The sequence below is a fragment of the Camelus bactrianus genome, chromosome 6 (assembly GCF_048773025.1).
Source record: "Camelus bactrianus isolate YW-2024 breed Bactrian camel chromosome 6, ASM4877302v1, whole genome shotgun sequence".
Taxonomy (NCBI): domain Eukaryota; kingdom Metazoa; phylum Chordata; class Mammalia; order Artiodactyla; family Camelidae; genus Camelus; species Camelus bactrianus.
The window spans coordinates 71,949,003-71,970,460 of record NC_133544.1 but is presented as its reverse complement, the minus strand read 5'-3'; the positions used below and the strand labels follow the sequence as shown (position 1 = coordinate 71,970,460).

Genomic DNA, 21,458 nt, shown 5'->3' with positions numbered 1-21,458 from the left:
TGGGCTGGGACCACACATGATGGAAGATGGGTTGGGGTACCCACTTGAATGCTTTTGTATCTGAAGTGGCTCAAAACAGCTCAGAGTGTGTGTGTGTGTGTGTGTGTGTGTGTGTGTGTGCGCGTGTGCGTGTGTGTGTGTGTTCGTGTGTGTGTGTGTGTGTGAGAAAGAGAGAGAAAAGATACTCAGTGAGCTCGTGTGTCAGCTGGAAAGGTTACCTGAAGGTTTGTTTCAATAAGACATGTTTATTTCTTGAATTGAATGCTTGGATCATTCATCTGTCCACAGAATTGGATATGTCTGTGCCGTGGCATTCTCTTTTTGCTCCTGCTCTGAAGACAGAATTTTCCCAGTCACTCTAGCGGGTCACAGATATGGGAGGCAGCCGGTGCCCACTTGGGAAGGCAGGGGGCTCCAACAGCCACAGTCTCTCCATTATGTGTTCACTGAGCATGAATGAATCTGAATCCATGTCATATCTCTTGGAATGGCAGCCACTTTGGGGGATCTTGAGGTTCAGGAATCTACCAAGCATTCCCACTAGGAAAGGCCACATGTGCTGGAGCCCCAAGGACCAAGGACTTTGGAATGAAATACACCTGATTGAGTTACAGGTGCATTGCAGGGAGTCTTCCACTAATTTGGGGAGACTTTGAGTAAGTTACCTAAATGATATGAGCCTCAGTGTTCTTCATCTATAAAATGGGGTTAATAAAAGATACCTCACAGAGTTTAGGGAGTATTAGGTGAACAGATTCCTGGTAAACCAGGGTTGTTTCTCTTACTATGTTACCTCTCCGTGCATCCTGTCTTGAAGCTCAGGGCTCTGCAGACATCAGAACGTGAGCAGATACAAGTCTGAGACTGACGTCCAACTCCTGTCCTCCCAGATTCACCTGTCAGGGGTCATGCCTGATTTCTGGTCCTGCAGCTTTCGCCACCTCTCCTTGACATAGACCCTTCATGGTTCGGCGAGACTTGACCTCCTCCTCTCAGCCTTTGGCTGCAGAAGAGTCTCTGCTCGGCAATTCTGTCCTCACAGCCTCTCAGACAGACCCTCTACCTCTGGAGCAGCTTGGCTGACAATTTTACCCTTCTCCTCACTCTGTAAACTCTTCTGGGGGTGTAGGGACACACCCTGGAGTTGAAGAAGATGGGGTTAATACTCTCCCCACTCGAGAACATCCCTCTCCCCAACTCCTGGGCCTACCTAAGGGCCCAGCGTTTGCTGCAGGAACACACAAGGACAGCATCTTTAGCAAATGGTCTACATGACTGTGGAATGGCCTTCCTGAGTCCACCCGAACAGCGATTCTAGAGTAAGTTCTTGCTACAGGCAGCAGGAAGGCCTGAGGAGGAAGGCGGACAGCACAGAGCCCAAGGGTCCGGGGATTGTGGTGGGAGATGGGGAGCCGACAGAAGCAAGGAACTGAGCTCAGGCATCAGGGGAGAGGGGGTAGAGATTTAGACATCAGAGCTAGTCACTCACCTAGCTAGTGAGAAATGCACACCCAATGGGAGGCTGCCAGGACTCATCCAAAACAATGGTGAGGCCAGCACTTCCAGGGACATGACTATGCACATAGCAAATCCAGAAAAACTGACATACAAATGATTGGGATTAAATAAGTGAATTAAAAAAGTCCCCAATTCACAATCAGTATAAAAAAAATCAGTTGTATTTCTGCATACCAGCAACAAACAAATAGAAAACGAAATTTAAAAAAGGATTCTGTGGTACAATGTGAAATAGACGGTTGGTCTTTGTCCCCCTTCCCGCCACCCCCAACTCCATTCCTGGCACACAGCTCTTAAAACTCTTGCAATCCCCAGGGTGACAAGAATGTTGGAACTTCAGCCTCCCCTGCCCCTACCCCTGGAAAGGGAAGAGGGGCTGGAGATTGAGTTAATCGCCTATGGCCAATAATTTAATCAATTATGCCCACCTAGTGAAACCTCCACAAAAACCCCTAAGGGACAGGATTCAGGGAGTTTCCAGGCTGGTGAACAAATCAAGGTCCTGAGAGGGCATGGAATCTCTGGGCCCCTGGCCTACACCTTGCCCTATGCATCTCTTGCATTTGGCTGTTTCTGAGTTGTATCTTTTCTAATGAACCAGTAATAGGGAGGTTCCTTCCTGACTTCCTGACTTCCATGAGCCATTCTAGCAATTGATCGAATGTGAGGAGGGGTAATGTATGGGAACCTCAATTTATAGCCAGCTGGTCAGAAGTACGGGTGGCCTGGGACTTGCAACTGGCATCTAAAGTCAGGGTTGGGGGCAGTTTGTGGGGCTGAGCCTGAGGGATCTGTGCTAACTTCCAGGGATTTAGTGTCAGAATCAAATTGAATTGTTGAACACTGAGTTGGTGTCAGAGAGTTGGAGAAATGGTCTTAAGAGGGGAAAAAAATCCTCTCATTGGATGTCAGAAGCATTCCTAGGGGAAAAAACACTTAAAACACCTTTTAGCATTTTACATTAAAAATATCAGATACCTAGGAATAAATCTAATCAAAGATGTTCTAGGTTTCTACATGGAAAAATATAAAACATTACAGATAATAAAGAATGTTCATAGATTGGAAGACTCAATATTATAATGATGCCAACTATTCCCAAATTAACCTACAGAGTTACTGCAATCTCAATCAAAATCCCAGCATACTTCTTTAGGTAGAAATTGACAAACTGATTCTAAAATGTGCAGAGAAACATATAGAATCAGAAATAGCCAAGACAATCTTGAAGAACAAAGTTGGAGGGTTACACTACTAGATATCAAGATTTATTAGGAAGCTACAATAATTAACATGGTGTGGAATCAGCACAAAGATTGATGAGTAGACCAGTGGAATGGAAGAGAGAATCCAGAAATAGACCCATTCACATACGGTCACTTAATTTATGACAAAGGTGACACTGTAATATGGTAGGGAACAGATGATCTTTTCCATAAATGTAGCTGGAGCAATGAGATATCCATGTAAAAAAAGAATCTGGAAAAATGAATTCATATCATATCCCCAAATTAATTGAATGTGAAAGGTAAGATAATAAAGCTGGTAGGAGTGTTGGTGGGGGACAGGTCTGGTGGGAGTGATTATGGAGGGCCCCAAGTGGGTGGGCTCTTCTGGAGCCCCTGACCTGCTGGGGCCCAAACCTGTCCACACCTGTGGGTCCTCAGAACAAATTAAACTACCAAGGTTTTCTTTACCTAAAGCAGAATTCTTGATGGCATAGATTAGGAGTAGGGAATTCTTTCCAAAGATTCCATCTAGACTCATTTATAAATGTGGTAGGAATACAGTGAATATTTGGAGGAAATAAAGCAAAATATTCACTGTTGTTGTGTTTGACTGGTGGGGCTCCAGGTGATTTCCTCCTACCCCATCTTTCTATTCTTCCAAATTTTCCTTAAAGACAAGGGGCTGCTCTTTTAAAGAAAACAAAATATTTTTAAATAAAGGGAAGAGGGATCCATGAGGACTGAGTTGCTATGAGATACACACCCACTAGGGATCCAGTGTTGCCAGGTCACTGGGTGTGAATCATCTGAGACTCAAGCATCCGTGCATCTCTCCAACAATGGGGCCTGTGTCCTGGGAGCACACACGATGGCCCAGACAGGGGCCCTCACTTGCCATTTCCAGGTCTCCATCTTCCACCCAGCAGCCCAACTTCTGCCATGCCCAAGGGGCCCTGGGGCTGAGGGAGAGTGGGTCAGCCATGAGGTTAAATCAGCTCAGGCCAGGCCGCCTTTAGTAGCTCCACCTCTTTGCATCCCCATTCCCTTCATCTAGTGGAGGAGCTTTTCTTAAGGAAGATACTCTGGAGGAGGGAGGTAGGAGGAAGGAGGAAGATGTTCCTTCAGAGAACCAGTCCCTGCTGCCTAGCCAGATGGAAATGATGTGGGCCTCAGATGCTGAAGAAGATATGGACAGAGGCTCAGGGTGACCTCTGCTGCCCCTGCCCCTCCCATCTGGTCTGACACCTCGCCCCAACACAGGGGAGGGGGTGCTGAAGAATCTTTCTCAGGCTGGGATGCATCATTGCAATTGAGGAATGCTTTGAACTTTCCTCTTCTGACTGGCCACTGACATCACCTCCCAGCCAGCAGGTCTGCCCATGAGGATGAGAAGGGTGCCCAGCGCCGGGGGAGGGAAGGGAGGGGAAGAGCCCTGCCCAAACCAGTTTGAGAAGGAAGCTCCCCCTTCTGGCTGCCTCCTCCAGCCAGAGCCTGGTAGATGGATGGGGAGTCAGTCAGTTCCCGGCAGAGGCTTTCTGGAGGCAAAGCTGACACACCCAGAAAGGACGAGGGTGGAGCCGATGGGAGAGTTCAGGGAGCCACAGGCCTGGGGTCACTGAGGGGTGGGACTATCATGTGAGAGGAACAAGACTCAGGACAGAACAGGAAGTAACTTTTCTTGAGCACTTACTACGTGCTAGACCCTTTCCGAGGCCTAACTTCAATACTCACAATGACCCCAGGAGATAGGACTTATTGTTACCCACAAATCCAGATGGGGTTCAGAGAGGTTAAATAACCTGCCCAGGATCACAGAACCAGAAAATGACCAACTGAGGTTTGAACCAGGTCTGGTTTCAAAGCCCCTGCTCCATCTACCACACCTGCTCTGAGGGGATCGGGTGGTCATGAATCTCCTTCCTAGGGGTCTCTATGAACAGGAAGCGGGTGGGCCAAGGCCAGCTTCCTCAACCAAGACTGCTAGTTTCTTTCCGGGGCTGATCTGTGAGTCAGAGGCCAGGGGAGACTGGTTCTGTCCTGACTTGCAGGCTGACCCTTACTTTGGAACCAGGATTTTTTTTTTTTTTTTTTGCCCTGCAGTGGATGTGGGGGGTGAAGAGCTCACATGGGTGGCTGTGATGTCAGGGCCTGGCATACAAGGAAGGGGCTGCAGAAACAGCAGAAGAGTATTTTCTCCAGCACAGGTCAATGTGCCCTTGGGAGGGTCTCAGCCTGAAGTCAGGTGACCTGCAGGTTTGGCCTGAGAAGTAGTGAGCAGAGCTTTGTGGCTGATGCTACTGTCTATGGAGATACTCAGTTTGAATGGTGAGGCCCCGCCCAGGGCCCAGCACTGTGGCTGGGCTGGTTTAGGGTCCACAACAGGTACAGCAGAGCAGCCGCAGTGGGTGGGTCACCCCACCCCGTCAAACTGCTTCTCCTCTAGGGGAGGAGACATCCATCTGCCAAGACCTGGGGCCCCACAAACCTGAGGCAGAGCTATGGAGAACCGAGCCTGCATTTAAACCTCAAACTGGAGCCCAGATTTGAGTGCTGCCATTTGAGGCAGATCCTCGGGTACGAAACTGCCTGCTTCAAACTTGCTCCAGGACTTCCAGAAGTCCTCTTGGGAATCACTTTTGGGGCCTGTCATGAGACAGCATCAACTGTTTTCCTAACCTGTGGCCTCTACTCTGCACCAGAAGTGGCGGTGTGTGACGTGGCCACCCACCTGACCCTCCCAACCTGGCTTCCAGTGAGTTCTGGCTGTTCCCACACGTGGAATTGCTTTCAAGGGAGGGACACAGCCCATGGAAGGGATTCACAAGGATGTGCTACAGGCTGGGAAGGTGGTTTCCAGAAAGCGAGTTGGAAGGAATTTTAAGCCACTCTAAGTGGCACCGGATTTGGTTGGTTGTGTAAGTTCTAGCATGTTGTAAACCGTCTGTGAGGATAAGGCTGGTGGGATTCCCCTCCACTTCCAGACGACTGGGAAGAGAGAAGGCAGCTGCACTCCACTCTCAGAGTGGGGTGCACACCTAGGCTTCCCCCGAGGGAGGTGCAGGGCTGGCGTGTCTGGCCTGAGCGCTGGCTTACCGCGGGCCTGGGGCGCAGGATTCCCTAGTTCTGCTTGTGATCTCGGCCCACACCTCCTTTCTAGGCTTCACTGTCTCCGGGGGCAACAAGGGAATGGACTCATTCACCTCTGCCAGCTTCTCCAGGTACAGTGAGGAGAGAAACAGCATCTGCTCTAGCTGAAGGGGTGGTTTGGGGCATTTTCAGTAATCGTCACTCAGGGAGTGCCTGGTGTGAGCACAGGCTCTGGGCTGAGCATCTCACACACAGGGTCCTCTCCACAAGGCCCTGAGGTAGCCTATTATTATATCCTTATGCAGATGAGGAAACACTTGTTCAGAGAAATTAAGTGATCTGCCCAAGTGAAGCAGCAAAGAAGAGGACAACCTCTGCCTATCTGACCCAGACCCTGATATGAACGTGGCTGCAGTCAGCTGTCACCTCCCACCACACCATCCTGTGTCATTCTCAGACCCATGCAAGATGCTTTGTGACACCGACATAGAGGGAAGCCCCTGCGTTCTAGAGCACCTACAGAGGAACCCCAACTACTGCCACCGTCCAGTCCCAGAGGGGCTTGCGGAGGCTCGCCCCCTCCCCAGTGGGGCCCTTCCACCCTGAGACCTGCTGCCTGACCTCTTCTGTGCAGAGTGAGGTGCCTTATTAGCCCCTGGGTGAGAATACCCTGGACAGAAGCCAGCCTTTCACTGGAGTATTCTCATCGGCCAGGAAGATTTTTCTCTAATTTTACTTTCTGTAGTTTGTTCAATTATAAAATTGTATTATTCATTCACTTATTCAGTAAATTCACTTATTGTGCATCTACTCTGATTTCAGCTCTGTGGACCGGGGTGAACATAACAAAATCCTTGCTCTCATGCAGTTTAGCTGGTTTTTCCAAATAAATGTTGCTAAACCCCACCATGACCTGCCCGGCCCACTTGTGGGACTTGCTGGTGGGGTCTGGCTTCCCCTTTGTCCCTGCCCAGTTTTCAGTCCCTCAATGGCATTGCAGACAGGAGCTTGTCCACACCCTGCTTGCCCAGCTTCAATGTGCTGAGTGATGGGGGGGAGGGTTCATCCTCCTTCTCAAGGCCCCTGCCCTCTGTCCCCTCATGCTCATCCTTCATGTGGGGCTGAGCTCCGCCCTCCCTCAGCCTCCAGCAGGGGTCCAGGCCTGCCATCTGCCCTCTTCTCATGACATGGCACCCCAGCACCCTTCCTGGCCCCTAAAAATACACTGGGGGGAAAGGACTGAGAGAATGTCAGTTGCTTTTCTGCCCAGCTGTCACCTGGAGGGTGGGGGGTCCTAGACCCAGGCTGTGGCCCTTACCGCCACTGCCCACAGGCTCTGGAAGATCTGCCCCGGGCTGCTGTGCTGAAGTATGGAGCTTCCCGGGATGCAGGGATGTACCCTAAGGTTCTGCTGCCAGAATGGAGTGGCCCTGAGAGAAGCCGAGTGTGCGGGGCAGAGGGCAACGTGCACAGAACACGCCAAAATGTCTGGGCTCCCCACCCTTGTCATCATTCCCACACTACAGGTCCCAGTGAATCCCCAGGAGAAAGATAATGGGGCTGCTGTTGAAAAGAATATGATAATAAAGCTCATTCAATCACTTGTGTCAACACTCCAGCTGAACGAGAGGCCGAAGAGCCAGGCTGGCCAGCCAGCGAAGGTCAATATTGACTCAGGCCTGCCTCTTGGGCCCGGCTCCAGCCTGCAAGTGCCGTGCTGTCGTCCAGCAGTGGCTCAAGCCAGACTAGCCCTCTGACCTCTGTTCACTGTGCTAACTGCCTCCCCAGTCCTCAGCACTGGGATTTTCTGGGCACAGGGTTATCTGCAAGGGAAGAGTGAAGGACGGCCTTCCTGAAAGGGCTGCAGACCAGGCACTGCTTCACTGTCCCAGATTTCCAACAGCCTCCACATATAGAGGCCTGAGTCCTCATCACAATGTCCTCCGTGCCTGGCCAGAAAGAACCTCCAGGGCCCCCCAGTAACAGGATTAAGTCCCCTAGTCACACGAAAAGATTATATTTTTATAGCCTTCAACTTACTATATCTCTCCATTGTTCCCTGCCTCACTCCAAGCTCACAATACTGCTGTGAGATGGGCCAAACCTGTTTTACTGGGTGAATTTTAAGGACAGCAGGAGGGTGGGAGAGGATGGAGGAAACAAGAAAGGGAACACACACATATACATATACATAGTGCTTAGCATGTGTCAGATACAGTGCTTTTCATTAGCATTTAATGGACCACATGCATTTAATGGCCACAACTCTACAAGGTATATATTATGAGCTCCATTTTACAGGTGAAGAAACTGAGACTCAGAGAGTACTTGTCAGAGATGGTAAGTGTGGAGCTAGGATTCAAACCCACATCTCTCTGACTCCAAGGTCTTCCACTATGCCTGGTGTGCCCAGAGAAGTCAAATGACCCTAGATCACACAACTACTTAGGGCAGAGAAAGGACTGGAAGCCTCAAGCCAGAGGCTGGCTATTCCCCAGCCTGCACCAGTAGTAACAGTGTCCAGGGTCACTCATGAACAGGTGAACCTGTGTGACATGTACAGAGCCTGCTGCTATTTTTGCCTCCAAAGCTGGATCCCCTTCCAGAAATGACCCCTTCCCTGGGCCATCTCACTATGCATCCTCCACGGACCCTCTGCCTTTACTTTATTCCCATTGGTTTGCTCTAACATCCTCCATGACCTCCTGACACACAGCCAAACCATTCTTAAAGTTCTCCAAGAAAGGAGGGCTCAGGTAGCTTAGCCTTTTCCAAAACTGGAGGCTAGGCAGTTCCCTGCTGTGGCTGTCCTCCTTTATCAGTTATCATTGTGACTTCTCGCAACTGCCCTATGAGAAAGGCAAGACCATCTCCATGTTATAGATGAGGACATTAAAGTTTGGAGAGAAGTAAGGCAATTTGCCTAAAGAATCAAAGGCCAAGTGTCAGAATTTGAATGTAGCTCTTTCTGGTTCCAAACGTTGTGTTCTCAGCCACTGTTCTATATGTGGCCTGAGGAGAACTCACAGCAGAACTCACACCAGAATGGGATGAAATACAGAAAACGCTGCCTACTCCCTGGGAACTCTTCATGTCTTAGACCTTGGTCTTCCCAGCAGCATCTCCCTTCCAGGTTGGATGCCACTCACTGGGTCTGGGCAAAGGTGGAGTGATTTTAGCAGGCTGGAGAGCTGGGGAATGAGCTGGCGGGCTGGGATGTGCCGAGCAGCACTTCTCAGCTGGGGCTGCCTCCCGGCCTGCTCAGCACAGAAACTGGGCCTGCGACTGCCCTTCCTGTTCTGGAGACTCTTTCCCAAACAAGAATGCAGAACACTGGCCTTGGTGACACTGCCTCACCCCAGACAGGCATCAGACCTGCCCACAAACAGAGGCTGGGCCAGAGGCCAGGGCGGGGCATTTGAAGCCTTGTGTCTGCTGTGGGCCCAGGGGTGGAAGTAACAACGCACATCTGCTAAGGATTGAAAAATGGCACCTAGAAGGGAGCACTGCCTAACAGCACCGGGCCAGCCCAGGAGGGCCACCTGCCCGCCCACTGTCCCTTCCAGCCTGTCCCTCACTGAGGTCCCAAGAAGGCCCCTGGACACCCTCCCAGGTCTGGAGGTCCCTCACTCACCTCCGGGCTGCCTTCCCCGCCTCCTTTTTCTTCAGTCTCCTCACCCTTCAGTGGGCAGAGCTCTGAGGTACCGAGGAGAGGGAAGACTGGGCACCTTCCCCAGCCAGTCCTCCCAGGCCTGGGTGGAAACAGATCAGAAACTCATTGTGACCAATGTAATAAGTGTCCTCGCAGATTTTGCGACTGGGCGAAACCCAGAGCATTCTAAACTGCCTCCCCTACCCCCACCTCCTACCCCGGGCCCGCCTCTGACTGAGCTACTGTCTCAGGTGCGAGGGAGGCGGCGGGCTCCCCGCAGGGCGCACAGGGAGGAGGGGGCAGTGGGCGCAGCGCTTCCGGCCCCTCTGCCCGCCGCGCCCCGATCCCGCGCGTTCACCCGCCCCGCCTCGCCGGCCTGAGCGGTGTCTCTCTGGGATGAAGCGTCCTGCCAGCCTGGGTGCGAGCTCCGGGCGCCCACGCGGAGTAGGTCCGCTCTCGGCGCCGCCGAGTCCTCTCCGCCAGCGCCGGCGGCCCCACACTTCGGAGAGTGAAAACCCGGGGACCTGGGGCCGCGCGTGCGGGGAGGCCTGGCCCCTATCCTGGCCCCTGCCCGGGCGGGGCTCGCAGCCCCCGGGTGGTCGGGTCACCCACCTGCCGGGCGGGAAGCCTCCGGAGCTCTCGGAGAGGCCGCGGGAGCCCGGCCCGCCCTCCGCCAGAGGCACCTCGGCGGCGCCGGCAACGGCGAGGAGAGGCCGCGCTTACATGTTTGTGCAGCGCCGGCTTCACCTGCCGCGAGTTTGATTTAGGGGTGTGGCCTCAGGTAGGACGCGGCGAACGCAGGGCCCGGGAAAAGTCGCAGAGGGGCGCGGGGGCCGCCAGCAGCCTCTCAGCCCGAGGGGGGCGCCCCCGGCTCAACCCTTTCCCTCTAACCGCTCGGCTCCAGCTCCTGCCGGCCTTTTGCCTTCGGGCGCTGATCCTGGCCGGCCTGCTGTGACCTACACGTGGCGCCTCGGACCCTGGGCTGCCGCATAGAGGCCGGACCTGCATTAACTGCTGAGCGCCTCACCGCGTAATTAATTCTTTAATTTGTATTGCAGATGCACACGGGAGGTGCTGTGGAGTGGCGCGTGCCCACCCACACACCCTGGAAAGCCCAGCTGAAAACTACCACCTCGATGAGGCCCTAAGACTGTCTTGGGGTAGCCCCCAGGTGCAGGCAAGAAAGCGGGATTTAAAGAGATTCCAATTTTCTCGTCAGAACTTGCTCAGTTCTGAGAGCCCGCTGGCCTCAGGATTCTAGGGTAGGGGAATCTCTGGGGAAAGAAAACCTCCAGGAGCCCTGTACCCCCAAACAGAGGGTAAGTCCGGGTTCCAGAGCCAGCATCCCCTCGTTGTCCTCAGCAGCGCCCTGGCCTAAGATCCCGAGTAGCTCACTGTGGGCTGCCCTTTGCCCTTATTTCTTCTGGATAAGAGGGTGTTTCTCCTGTGTTTATGTTGTGGAGGAGGGGCAGAGGCCATCTGTCTCTTCCCCAAACAAGGAAGTGAGAAGACTCTCTCTGTCCTTGGGCACCCAGAGAGGGCTGTGTCCAGCTGAGGGCTGAGGGTATTCTGGCTTGGAAATTCAGTATATCTGAACCCCAAATGGCTGTCCCCAGGCAGTGGTAGGCATTGGGGACAGTACAGGAATTTTTATCATTGTTGGGCACCTCAAACTTTAGTTATTAATTGAGGTCATGTATCATTTTTGTTCACTGGTTCTTTAGACATATCAGTGCAATTTATGGATGAAGAATTTGCATTATGGGCTCAATTGCTTACGCAGTTTACTCTAGGCTCCCACCAAACAGAGCTGAGGTAGCTAGTGGGAATTTGCCACCCAAGACAGGTCTGCACCCTGTCTGCCTTCATTACAAAGCCCCGGTGTCCTCCACCTCCCTGGGAATGGCGTGGTAGTGCCTGGCGGGGACGCTGGCTACGGGAAGTGGGTTGTGTTGGGCGGGAAAGTTGGGGAGATTTGTTGTTGAGGCTTTGAAATGAACCATGAACCAAAGCTAGAATAAAATACATTACATTTTTGAACCTAGAATCAATACCCTAAGTTAATTTTTACTGACACACACATGAATTATTTTCTTTTGATACAGATACCTTATATATCAAAACCACAGCTCGAAGCAGTACTTTTGAACTGTTAAACTACAATAAAGTGTGAATATAAGAATATTATGAGAAATGAAGTGATATTTAATTTGGTTTGAATCCAGCCTTGGGTATCCCAGAAAGGCTACTAGCCAAGTCCCATCCCTACCCCGTAGGGAGAGAGTCTAGAGAACCTTGGGGGTACCTCTCACCTTTGACAGCTGCAATGGGGTTTGGGGCCTTAAGAAGGGCAGAGACTCCCAAATAAGACTGACTGAGGAGGTAATAAATCCCCTGTCCCTGGAGGTGTTCAAGATAGCAGATAACTATCAGTAGATATGCTAGAGAAAAGGTTCCTGTAGTGGATACCACACTAGACTATGGGGCCTCTTGGGCCCATCACAACCCCACATATCTGCTCTTCCAGGGGTCTACAGGAGGGTCGGCTGCAGTGAATTGGATGACTCTCTGCATATGGGGATGGCTGGATGTAAGGATGGGTCCTGAGTGATTAATTTCTAACTCTTCCCCACTTTATCTTCCTCTGATCCATGCCCAACTCAGCCCTGACCAGGAGGAGGCTGCAGAACAACAGTGTGAGAAGTGGCAGGGACACTCTGGGGACAGCTTCTCCTCTAGCATCCATGTGCCTACTTCTGGCCTATTCCCAGAGTGCCGTGCCAAGCACAAGGAGAGGGACAAGGTACACCCTCCTTTGAAGAGCCTTGACAGCTGGTGTAGGCCTTCTGGTTGAGGGAGTTGTCCACGCACTGCTGTTTTACAAACTGGGCAGGAGCGCTGGACAGGGACACGGAGAACTGATATTTCGCCATGGGCAATGGCTCTTGGAGTTCCGCCAGCTCTGGGGCACTGGTTGACCAGCACGGTCTGGGAGGGCATCAGGGAGGGCATGTGGGCAGGGCAGGCACCTCTTGGCTGTCAGCCTGTGGCTGTGAGGGCCTGTTATATCAGCTGAGCACCGATAGCCAGGGCTGAGAGCCCAGGTTAGGGCCCAAGAGGAAAGATACAGATCGACTTGTGGTTTAGAAACACAAAGACTTTATCCTTTCCCTGCACCTTTCTGCTCTGTGGCTTGAAAAACTTCCTCAGGATCAGAAATGCTGCTGACAAGCCCACTTTTTTCTTAGGGTCCTTTCTCTGGATGACTCTGCCCTCCTCTACTACTGTTAATAATGCCCGGCAGTTATGAAATGCTTCCGCTGCGCCAGGCCCCATGCTAAGCTACTTACACATATCATCACTCAAGTCTTCACAACAACCCTGGCACAGAAGCACTATACTATTATTATTCTCATTTTGCAGATGAGGGAACAGATGAGGATCAGATTGGTTAAGGAACCAGCCCAGGGTCCTATAGCTACTGAGTGGTGGAGCCAGAATTTCGACCCGAGTGTATCTGTCCCCAGTCTGTCCTCTTAACTCTGTACTGCTTAGAGGTCCCTGGTTCCAAGGACTGTCTGATATGACTTGATCGTGTGGGGTCAGGTCCCTGGGAGCAGTTGGTAAGTGAGGCACTGATAATTTGCCTCTTTTTGTCTACTCCAGCTGGTACCCAGGAAGGGTAAGTCATGTGACACAGAGAAGTAGGGAGATATCCCTCCTCCATTTCTGACCAGGGCATGAGGACCCCACATGGTACTGTGTATGAGGGGCAGAGGGGACCTCAGTTTCCCCGACCCTGTCACTGAGTCATGAGCCAACACCCTGCCTGTAGTCCCTGCATCAAGTCGTCTGTCCTTTGCAGACCCAGAATGGGACAGGCGCCATCAGGCCCACATGCAGGTACTGCCGGGGAGGTGGGAGCTGGCGCATCTGCTTGCTACACTGCTGGAGGAAGCCCTTGGGGTCTGAGCTCCAGGAGGGGTAGCTGCCCACTCCTCCTGAGCCCCCAGCCCTAAGAGAGAGGCACTCTTTGGAGAAGATCCCTTCCCTTCCTTCTCTTCCAGGCTGTCCAACACCTGTCCCTTCCTGCTCTTGAGGTGGCCTGGGCCAATGCTCTTTATCCTGTTGGGACCGTCTGTCTCTGCCAATGGGGCTGAGAATCAACTTCTGAGGGTCTGGGAGTGTGAATTGAGAGAGCTGACATTGCCAAGCCCTTGGGCCCCTTAGGAAGGAGGGAGGTAGACTAGCTGCAGAGACCGTGGGTTCTTGCAGGATTGGAGCCCTCCTGCCTTTTTAGACTTCCAGCATGTCTCGGCCTTAGTGTCTTGATGTGTATAATGGGGGAGAGGGTGCGCCTCTCCCTTGGGAAGGTGGTGGAATGATGAGGCCTAGAGCTTTGGGGTACAGGGGCCCTGAGGACCAGCACCCCCAAACAGGCTGACAGTTTTTGACCCTCAGCCCTCTCAGCTGCTGAAGGAACCCCCATACCATGCATGCACACAGCTGCCACAGGGAGCAATGGAGCCCAGTTGAGTGTGCACAGGGGCAGGACTGGGGTTCTTCCAGGAGAACTTGCTACTACATCAACCGAACAGATCCCAGAGAGAGAACCCCAGCCCCAAGTTGCAGCACCATCTGGGCCCAGTTAGGTGTTTGGGAAAAGCCCATGGGACTCCCCTGCCTGGCTGCTGGATAGATGTGTCCTTCTGCCACCCTGACCCTCAGCTGAAGGAAACTACCACACCCAGAAGCCCCCAGCCTCTTTTTCCTTCTTCTCTAAGGGTGTAACTGTACCAGGCTCCCTATGCCAATGAGAATACATAGGCCTGTCTACCCTAAACGCAGACTGACACTGGGGGACGAACTTGCCTGATAGTCCCAAAGGGGCCTGGTGACCTGCATGAGCCACTCAGATGCAGAGGCCACTGTCCACCCATGTCAGGGGGCTGAAGCAGGGGCAGGGCAGGCTGTAGCACCCTTCCCAGGTGCTTGGGAAACAGAAAGAGCCATCTCCGTGCTAAGGACACACTCATTTACAGACATGATGAATTCATTTAATATCTTCTCACTGTGATCACTTTGCAGCCCCTGCTCTTAATGGGCTCCAAAGTTCCATCCAAATGTCTGTTGCTGGCAGTTTAGCTCTCTGGCTGGCATTTGTGCTGGCAGAATTAACAGCTGGAAGCACCTGAATGGAAACCCTTCATTGTCCTTCCTTTTCTCCTCTGAGCCTCCAGCAGCTGCCCCGGGTCTGGGGCTGGGACAGGGTTGTGACTGATACTCAGGTCCTGGGCCCAGGGTCTGACTGGTAGGAAGGACAGGTGAGTTGGGGGAGTGGAAGGCTTGTGCCTGATCAGGTGAGAGCTCCGGCTGGAGCCCACGGGAGAAAAGAGTCTGAAGAAGCATGATGTTGGTTGTCACCCCCCAACCCCAGTCCTCTGAGGGGAACACCTTAGCCCTAAAATGCACACGGTTCATAGGCTCTGGGCTGTGTGGCCTCTTGGGAGCATTGACCATCTGGCATAGAACTTGTGAAACTCCACCTTCTGCATCCACCCTGGGTCAGTGTCAGAAGGCATGACCTAATTGCCATTTGGCTGGGCAGGGTTGTGCTTAGAGGGTCGTAGGGTGGTGGTGGGACGGGCAGCCACTGCCATCCCTTCTCAGGGTCCTTCCTTCTTTAGTCTCTGGCCCACACCTTGACTGGCTTGGGGTGACCCTGTGGGACCTTCATGTGAACACTGACATGAAGGGTCCTGGTGTGTACTGCACCACTCACCTCCCCAGCCCCAGCTCCTCCTGTCTCACCATCCTCTCCTCCACCGGAGCCCTGTGTGCTTGCTAACTCCCGGCCTTGCATTCTTGCCCCTGGGTCTGGCCCCATCCCTCCCCAGGATCTGAGACCTCTCCACCTTTCCTGCTCCCAGACACACCAACTTCCAGCAAAACCTGCTCTAACGAACATAAAAATCTTCTCGTCCAGCTTGGGCCTGGGGACAGGGAGACAGATGACAGATGACACGCCACCTGCTTCTGCGATCTGACCTCTGATGGTGGACATTTAAACTTCTGCCTGGGGTCACGGTATGTGACCAGTGGAAAGGCCACCTGAGGTAAAGGGCCTCCTGCGTGCCTCCCCCTCCCAGAGTCTGCCCCAGAAGCTCTTTCTTTCCTAGATGCTGTCATCATTACTCCCTCCTTTGGCTTAAGACATTAACAGGCTTCTTGTTTAAATGTAAAATTTTTCCTGGGAGAATAGAACTGGAGTCAATCCATTTATAAATTAGCTGGATCTGTTTATCAGAGTAGCCTGGTCCCAGGCATGGGCCAAGCCTCTCCTTGGGGGTGGGGGGCGCTGGTGAATGAGCCTGGGCTGAGCTGGGGCCCCATGGCAAGCAAGATGTAGGGGGTGGGGGATAGCAGGGCCCAGCCCCTGTTAGGACAGGAGGCACAGGGAACCTGTCCAGCCTCTTAGTGTGTCAGGCCAGACTGCCTCTCTCAAGCCATCAGGTTACCTGGCAGCTCTCACCTGCCCCTGCTTGGGGGCACCTTTGATGATGCTGTCAAGGGAAGGGCAGTCGGGGCAGTAAAAGAGTCCTGGGGTGGGAGACAGTGACGCCTGGGCCTGAAACTGGCTCTGCCCCCAGTTAGCTCTGTGATCTCAGGACCTCACTTTCCTTCCCGGGGTTCTGCTTCCCTGTATACAATTATGAGGGCTGCGTTGAACATTCTCAGGGCCTCCTTTTGGCTTGAATATGTATGGTACAGCAATCCAAGGCAATCCCAGGTGACCAGCTCCTTTCTGGGGCAGACCTTTCCTCCTCTGCACTCTTCCCCGCTGGACGCACAACAGGACCCTGTTCCCTGCACCTCTTTGTGCCTTCTCGCACAAGTCCATATGGCTCCTCACTCAAAGCTGAAGGAAAGAAAATGGAGGCTGGAGGTGCCAGGCCAGGACTGAACCAGAGAACCAGTCCTCCCGGTTTTAACCCTGCCACCGCTGTAGCACTCAGGAGCCCGGGCAGGCAGGCAGCAGGGGCCTTGAGCAAGGTGACCGGTTCATTGCTATTTGCCCCGAGGTGAGTGGGCAGGGTTCTCACTGCACTGGGATCAGAGACCAGAACAAGGGACCAGCTGACCTGAGCTTTCCGGGCCTGCTTCTCTGAGCATGCAGAGGCCCTCTCCAGGTCCTGGGCAGCCTGAGTGTGCAAGAGAACACAGCCCTGCCTCCACCCCCTTAGCCAGAGGCCCAGAGCCCTGAGAGCTTAGCAAACTCAGGCAAAGCAGAACCAAGCAGAAAGGTGCCAGCATTGCTGACTGAGGCAGCTCTTTGGGAAAGGTCGCCACAGAGGATCCACAGGTGTATGAAAAAGATCATTATTGTCCCTCTGCAAAGACCTGGGTCTCTGCACTGCCTGGTGGCTCATGATGAGATTTTATAGAAAATGCTGGCCAGCATGGGTGTCCCTTTGTTGGGGGGGATGTGGCCCCACATAGTTATGAGGGAACCTGGTTTTTATGAACATGCAAGAGTCTGTCATGTTCGGCTTTCCTTTCCACTCCCCCATTGGAGGGCTGTAACCTCCCCCAGGGCAAGGACTCTGCCCTGCTCTTATCAGCACTTCCCACCCCACCCCCACCCCCGTGCTGCCACCAGCATTTTGTACTCTAGTTCTTCAGGCCATCGCTGTCCCTGCCCTGGAAGGACTGAGCCAGATAGAAGGGGCCTAGTGCTGCCTAGAGCCCACAGCTTGCCCAGAAAGGACACGGCCCCCTTAGCTCACACCTCCCACTTCTCACCTTTAGCCCCAGTGGGCCCTCGGGCTGAGCTCGGAAGGCACAGCTTCTCAGGACCAGTCGGCCTGTTGACCTGGGGCAGGAGGGCCAGCCCGGCTTTAGGAAGTTCTTTCTGCCTCCGAAGCGTCCATTTTCCATGCTCTATTCCAACCTCCTGGCTAGTCTGCTTCTTTTAGGGACAGGCTACAGAAGGCCCGCTTATAAGTTTTACTAGCACCCTTCCTTCCGCCCCAGTCACCTTCCCACTCAAATGTGGAGGGCATCCTCTGGGAAGGGCTCTGCCTTGACCACAGGTGGGCTTCCCAGGGGTCCTTCCTGCCTTTCGCACCCAAGACACTGCACAGAGGAGCCCCTGGGGCCATTTGGGTAAGGAATGCAGTCCCTCAGGGTCTCCGCCTCCTCCCTGCCTGGCCCGCCCACCGAGGCAGATAGTTGGTATAAGAGAGCCAGCGACCAGAGCCTTCCCTCAGCCTTTTCCTCTCTTCCTCGCTAAGCCCTGGCCTCCACCCTCTGCCCTGTCCTGGCCCAGCCAGCTGCCACCCTACTGGCCTGCTGTTTGTCTGGGGCTCCCCTGCCTCGGCCACTCTGCCCGTAATGGGGCACTCTCCACTGCTCAGCTCTGTGTACATGGGGCACCCCCCAGGCTTGGAGTCACCTTTTTCCAGGCAGCAGAATACCCCATTTCCTCATTCTGGAGCCAGATGTGGGGATTAATTCAGTGGGAGACACTTGGGTTCATCCTGATTCTGGTCCCATGAACTCCTCCAGGACAGAGGGCATCCTGTTCGTTCTTGGGAGTTGTGCCCAGAGTGGGTTTGCTGTGGCTGAGGGTCCCAGACCTGCCTGTAACTCTCCCTGGGCCTGGCACATCCCAGAGAGCTCACAAGAAATGTCTGTCCTTGGGGGACTGATAGGTCCATGCGGCCCCCATCCCCACCTTGTGGCCACTCTCAGCTGCACAGCGCTTTCCATCCAGATCAGAGGCTCCTGGAAAGCTGGCTCCTGGTGCTGACCCCCCCTGACAGGCACCCTGGTCACTGGAGCTCCCAGGTTTGTCACTCCTGAGCTGTGGAGGGGACCCCTTGCTCGGCCCCAAGGCCTTATTCTCAGCTGGATGAGCTTCAGTGAGGCCAAGGCCCAAGTGCACTACTTCAGGAACCAGGTTCCCACCAAAACCACTTAGGGAAAGACTCTAAGCTGGACCCTCTAACTGTGGTTTGTGATGCCAGGGGAACAGCAAACTACACTGTGTGAGCCTGGCTTCTCGGTGGGGCTTTATAAACCCGAGCTCACTGGGCTTGACATCCCTGGAGCTGACTAAGTCATTAACCCTGAAGGGGAGTCTGAGGCTAGTGAGGAAAGATGGTGCTCTCAGCCAGGGAGCCCCCAAACCCAGCCTCACCCCGAGTTTCACAATCAGAATCTGTGCCAGGCCAAGCTCAGCATAGGGGTGTGCCTTGGATCCTGGGGCCCAGCGGATGCTCCGTAGATATGAGGGGAGTGTCCATAAGTGGTGAGGCTTCCTGGACGGGTGTTCTGGTGGCACTGGTGTGGCCCAGCAGGAAGGGGAGGTAAAGGCAGGAATAGCAGAAAGAAGAATTTCTCTCTGGCCAGGAAGCCAGAGGGCAGCTTGCACTGGGTCGCTTCAAAATCCATGTGGAAAGGGAGTGGCAGGTCGAGTGGGGCTCAGCCCAGGATCCCACAGCTGCCGCCCGGGTCCCAGGTGGTGGGTAACCTAGACATCTTGGCACCCCCACCCCACCCAGGGGTTCCTGAGCCACGGAGGCAGCAGGGATCTTACCTTGGCCGTCCTCCGGGCAGCTGGGCCCCAAGCTCCTCACTGCAGGCTGGTGCTTGTCTCTAGCCCAGGAAGTGGCACTCCCTTCAGGCAAAAAAGAAAAAAAGGGAAAGGAAAAGAAAACCTCAGTGCTTTTCTCACCCAGCCGCTTCTCCCGAAGGCTCCTGGTTGGTGTCGTCCTGCCTCTGTGGGCACACAGCCTCCTCCCTCCGGCGGCTTACTCACCGGTGTGCCTGTGTGGCTGCCAGCTGTGTGGGGGATGCAGGGGGCCCACACCCCTCAGCCTGACACACTGGAGCATGCATGCCCTGGGAGGTCGGGGCCCGAGGGGCTGGCCTGAGCACCCGCCAGGTCATGGGAGAGCAGAGCTCTGGGCAGCACTCTTCTCAGGGATGCACCCACGTGAGCTCGGAGGAGGACACTCAGAGGTGCTGACAAGCACTGCATGGGAAGGGGACAGAATTCCTGCTGGGAAGCTGCTTCCTTGATGCCCTGGGCTGGCGGAAGAGGAGGCAGCCCAAGCACCGGCTGGCCCCCTGGCGGGTTGGCTTCCATCCTCCGCCAGCCCGTTTGGACCACTCCCTACCCTGGCGACCTGCCGGTCTCTCTGTCCTGTGGACTCAGAGAGGGCCTGGGCCTGTCTGAGCTAGAGCTGCTTCTCACCTGCTCTGGCCAGGTGCCTGGTGTCCCTCTTCCACAGCAGCACCCTGGGGCGTGGGCGGCCCCAGGATCAATTAGGACGAATTGCTGCCGAGTCCCCCATCTCAGCTCTCTGCCCGCTCCTCTGCTGTCCGCACTCACACACGCTTGCTTCTCTCGTACACACGTCGGGCCACACCCAGCGCAGAGCCACCTACCTGCCCAGGCCAGCCTAAGCCAATCCAGCCTCACTCTCCAAATGCCACTCTGACTCTAGGAGGCGCTCATTTACAGAAATATCCCAGAGGACGTGAGTTCAAAGCCAGCCCAGGAGGACTCCAGTCGGCTTGCACCAGACTCCCCTTCTCTTCCAACACCTCCAGAGGACAGGCAGCCTCATCACCATATCTGCTATTGCACTTTGCTGGCTGGCGTCTCTCCCTGGGCACCTTGGGCCCCTACAGCATCTTCTGTATCCTTAGGTGGTGGCAGCAGACTCGTGGCAGATCCCATCTTTCTCAGAGCCCCAGGTAGGAAGGGGAGGGCTAGAAGGGGCGGGACCCAGGTGCAGCTCCAAGTTTCCAGCTCCCAAAATAATCAGATGCAAAAGCAAAGAAAGGAACCTCCAGGCCAGCAGGTGACTCAGTGCCCGTGGGCCGGCTTAGTCACCTGGATGGCTGCTCCTGGCTCCTGGCACATCAGGCCGGGAGCGGTGCCCTCCCCCCTGCTGCCGGCAGCAGGCTGTCAAAGGGAGCACAGCCGAGGAGCCCCGGCTGGCAGGCAGCACCGGCGGGCTCCAGCCTCCTCCTCGGCTGCCGTGTGCCCCTCCTCCACTGAGCACCCCAGTTCACTTTGGGATTTCTCCATTAAATCCTCAGGCAGCGACCTGCTCATTTGGGGCGCTGAGCTGCTTCAACGTTGCTTGGCAATTTTGATATCGTCGGGGGTTGCCATGGGGAGGAGGGTGATGTCATTGACACAAAGAAACCACTGAATTTACAAATCAGCTGGGCTGGAGCTATTTATAAAAACACATTTTTTTCCTGCCTTCCTTTACTGAGGGGGAGGGAGGAGAAGGGCTGCCCGCTCGACTCAGTGCAAGCCTCCCTCAGTCCGTGGGAAGCCAGACCTCCAAGGCTCCCCACCCCCAGAGCTGTGGGATTCAGAACTGGCTGCCAGGCCACAGCTGGCTGAGCTCCCCTTTTGGGGTCTCGGCTGGTTTTGCCACGAAGGTGAGACAGTGGCACATGGGAGTGCTGGGCAGCGTGGGTGCCGGCTTCCGGGGTTGGCAGGGACCCTTTGTTTTCCAGCCCTGATCAGAAACAGGAGCCTTTGCAGGTGGGAGCTTGAGCTCCAAGGGCGCCAGGTGGAACACAGTCTTCCACAAGGCCCTCTGGGTCTCGGAACCCACCTGTCCCCTCCCTGGCTCCCTTTCTTCTCCCAGTGCCCACCCCCAGTCTTGGCCCCCTGCTCCTCTCTTCTGAACTCACCCACACTCCTGTTGGAACACCATCCTCTCTGTGGCTTTGACCATCAACCTGGGAATGCTCACCCTAGAGCCAAAGTCACAGCTGCCCCACTGCAGGCACCACCTGGACCGACCAGCTCCTGCTTCCAGTGTCCACTGCTGCTGACAGCCAGATGAAATCTGCCATTTCCCTCGACGCTTCCCACCCCCAGCCCCATACATCCAAGGTGGCACTAGGCTGCTCACATTATTTTTGGAAACTCCTTC

At 54.3% G+C, this 21,458-nt stretch overlaps 1 protein-coding gene across 5 annotated transcripts in view; it reads right to left on the bottom strand.

The window, feature by feature from the left end:
- The window catches only part of PAK6 (p21 (RAC1) activated kinase 6), a 33,464-nt gene extending 13,309 nt beyond the window's left edge, over positions 1-20,155 (bottom strand). For 2 of the 5 annotated variants that reach the window (XM_010965132.3, XM_045524228.2), the window contains exons 1-3: positions 19,748-19,906; positions 19,088-19,168; positions 9,469-9,586 (exon numbers count right to left, since the gene is read on the bottom strand). The gene's annotated coding sequence lies outside the window, so the exon portion shown is untranslated. Of the gene's footprint in view, positions 1-9,468; positions 9,587-10,098; positions 10,334-19,087; positions 19,169-19,309; positions 19,331-19,747; positions 19,907-19,941 lie in introns of those variants that run through there. The other 3 variants (XM_010965133.3, XM_010965134.3, XM_074365897.1) reach the window with 3 other exon arrangements.
- Positions 20,156-21,458: the final 1,303 nt, after the last annotated feature.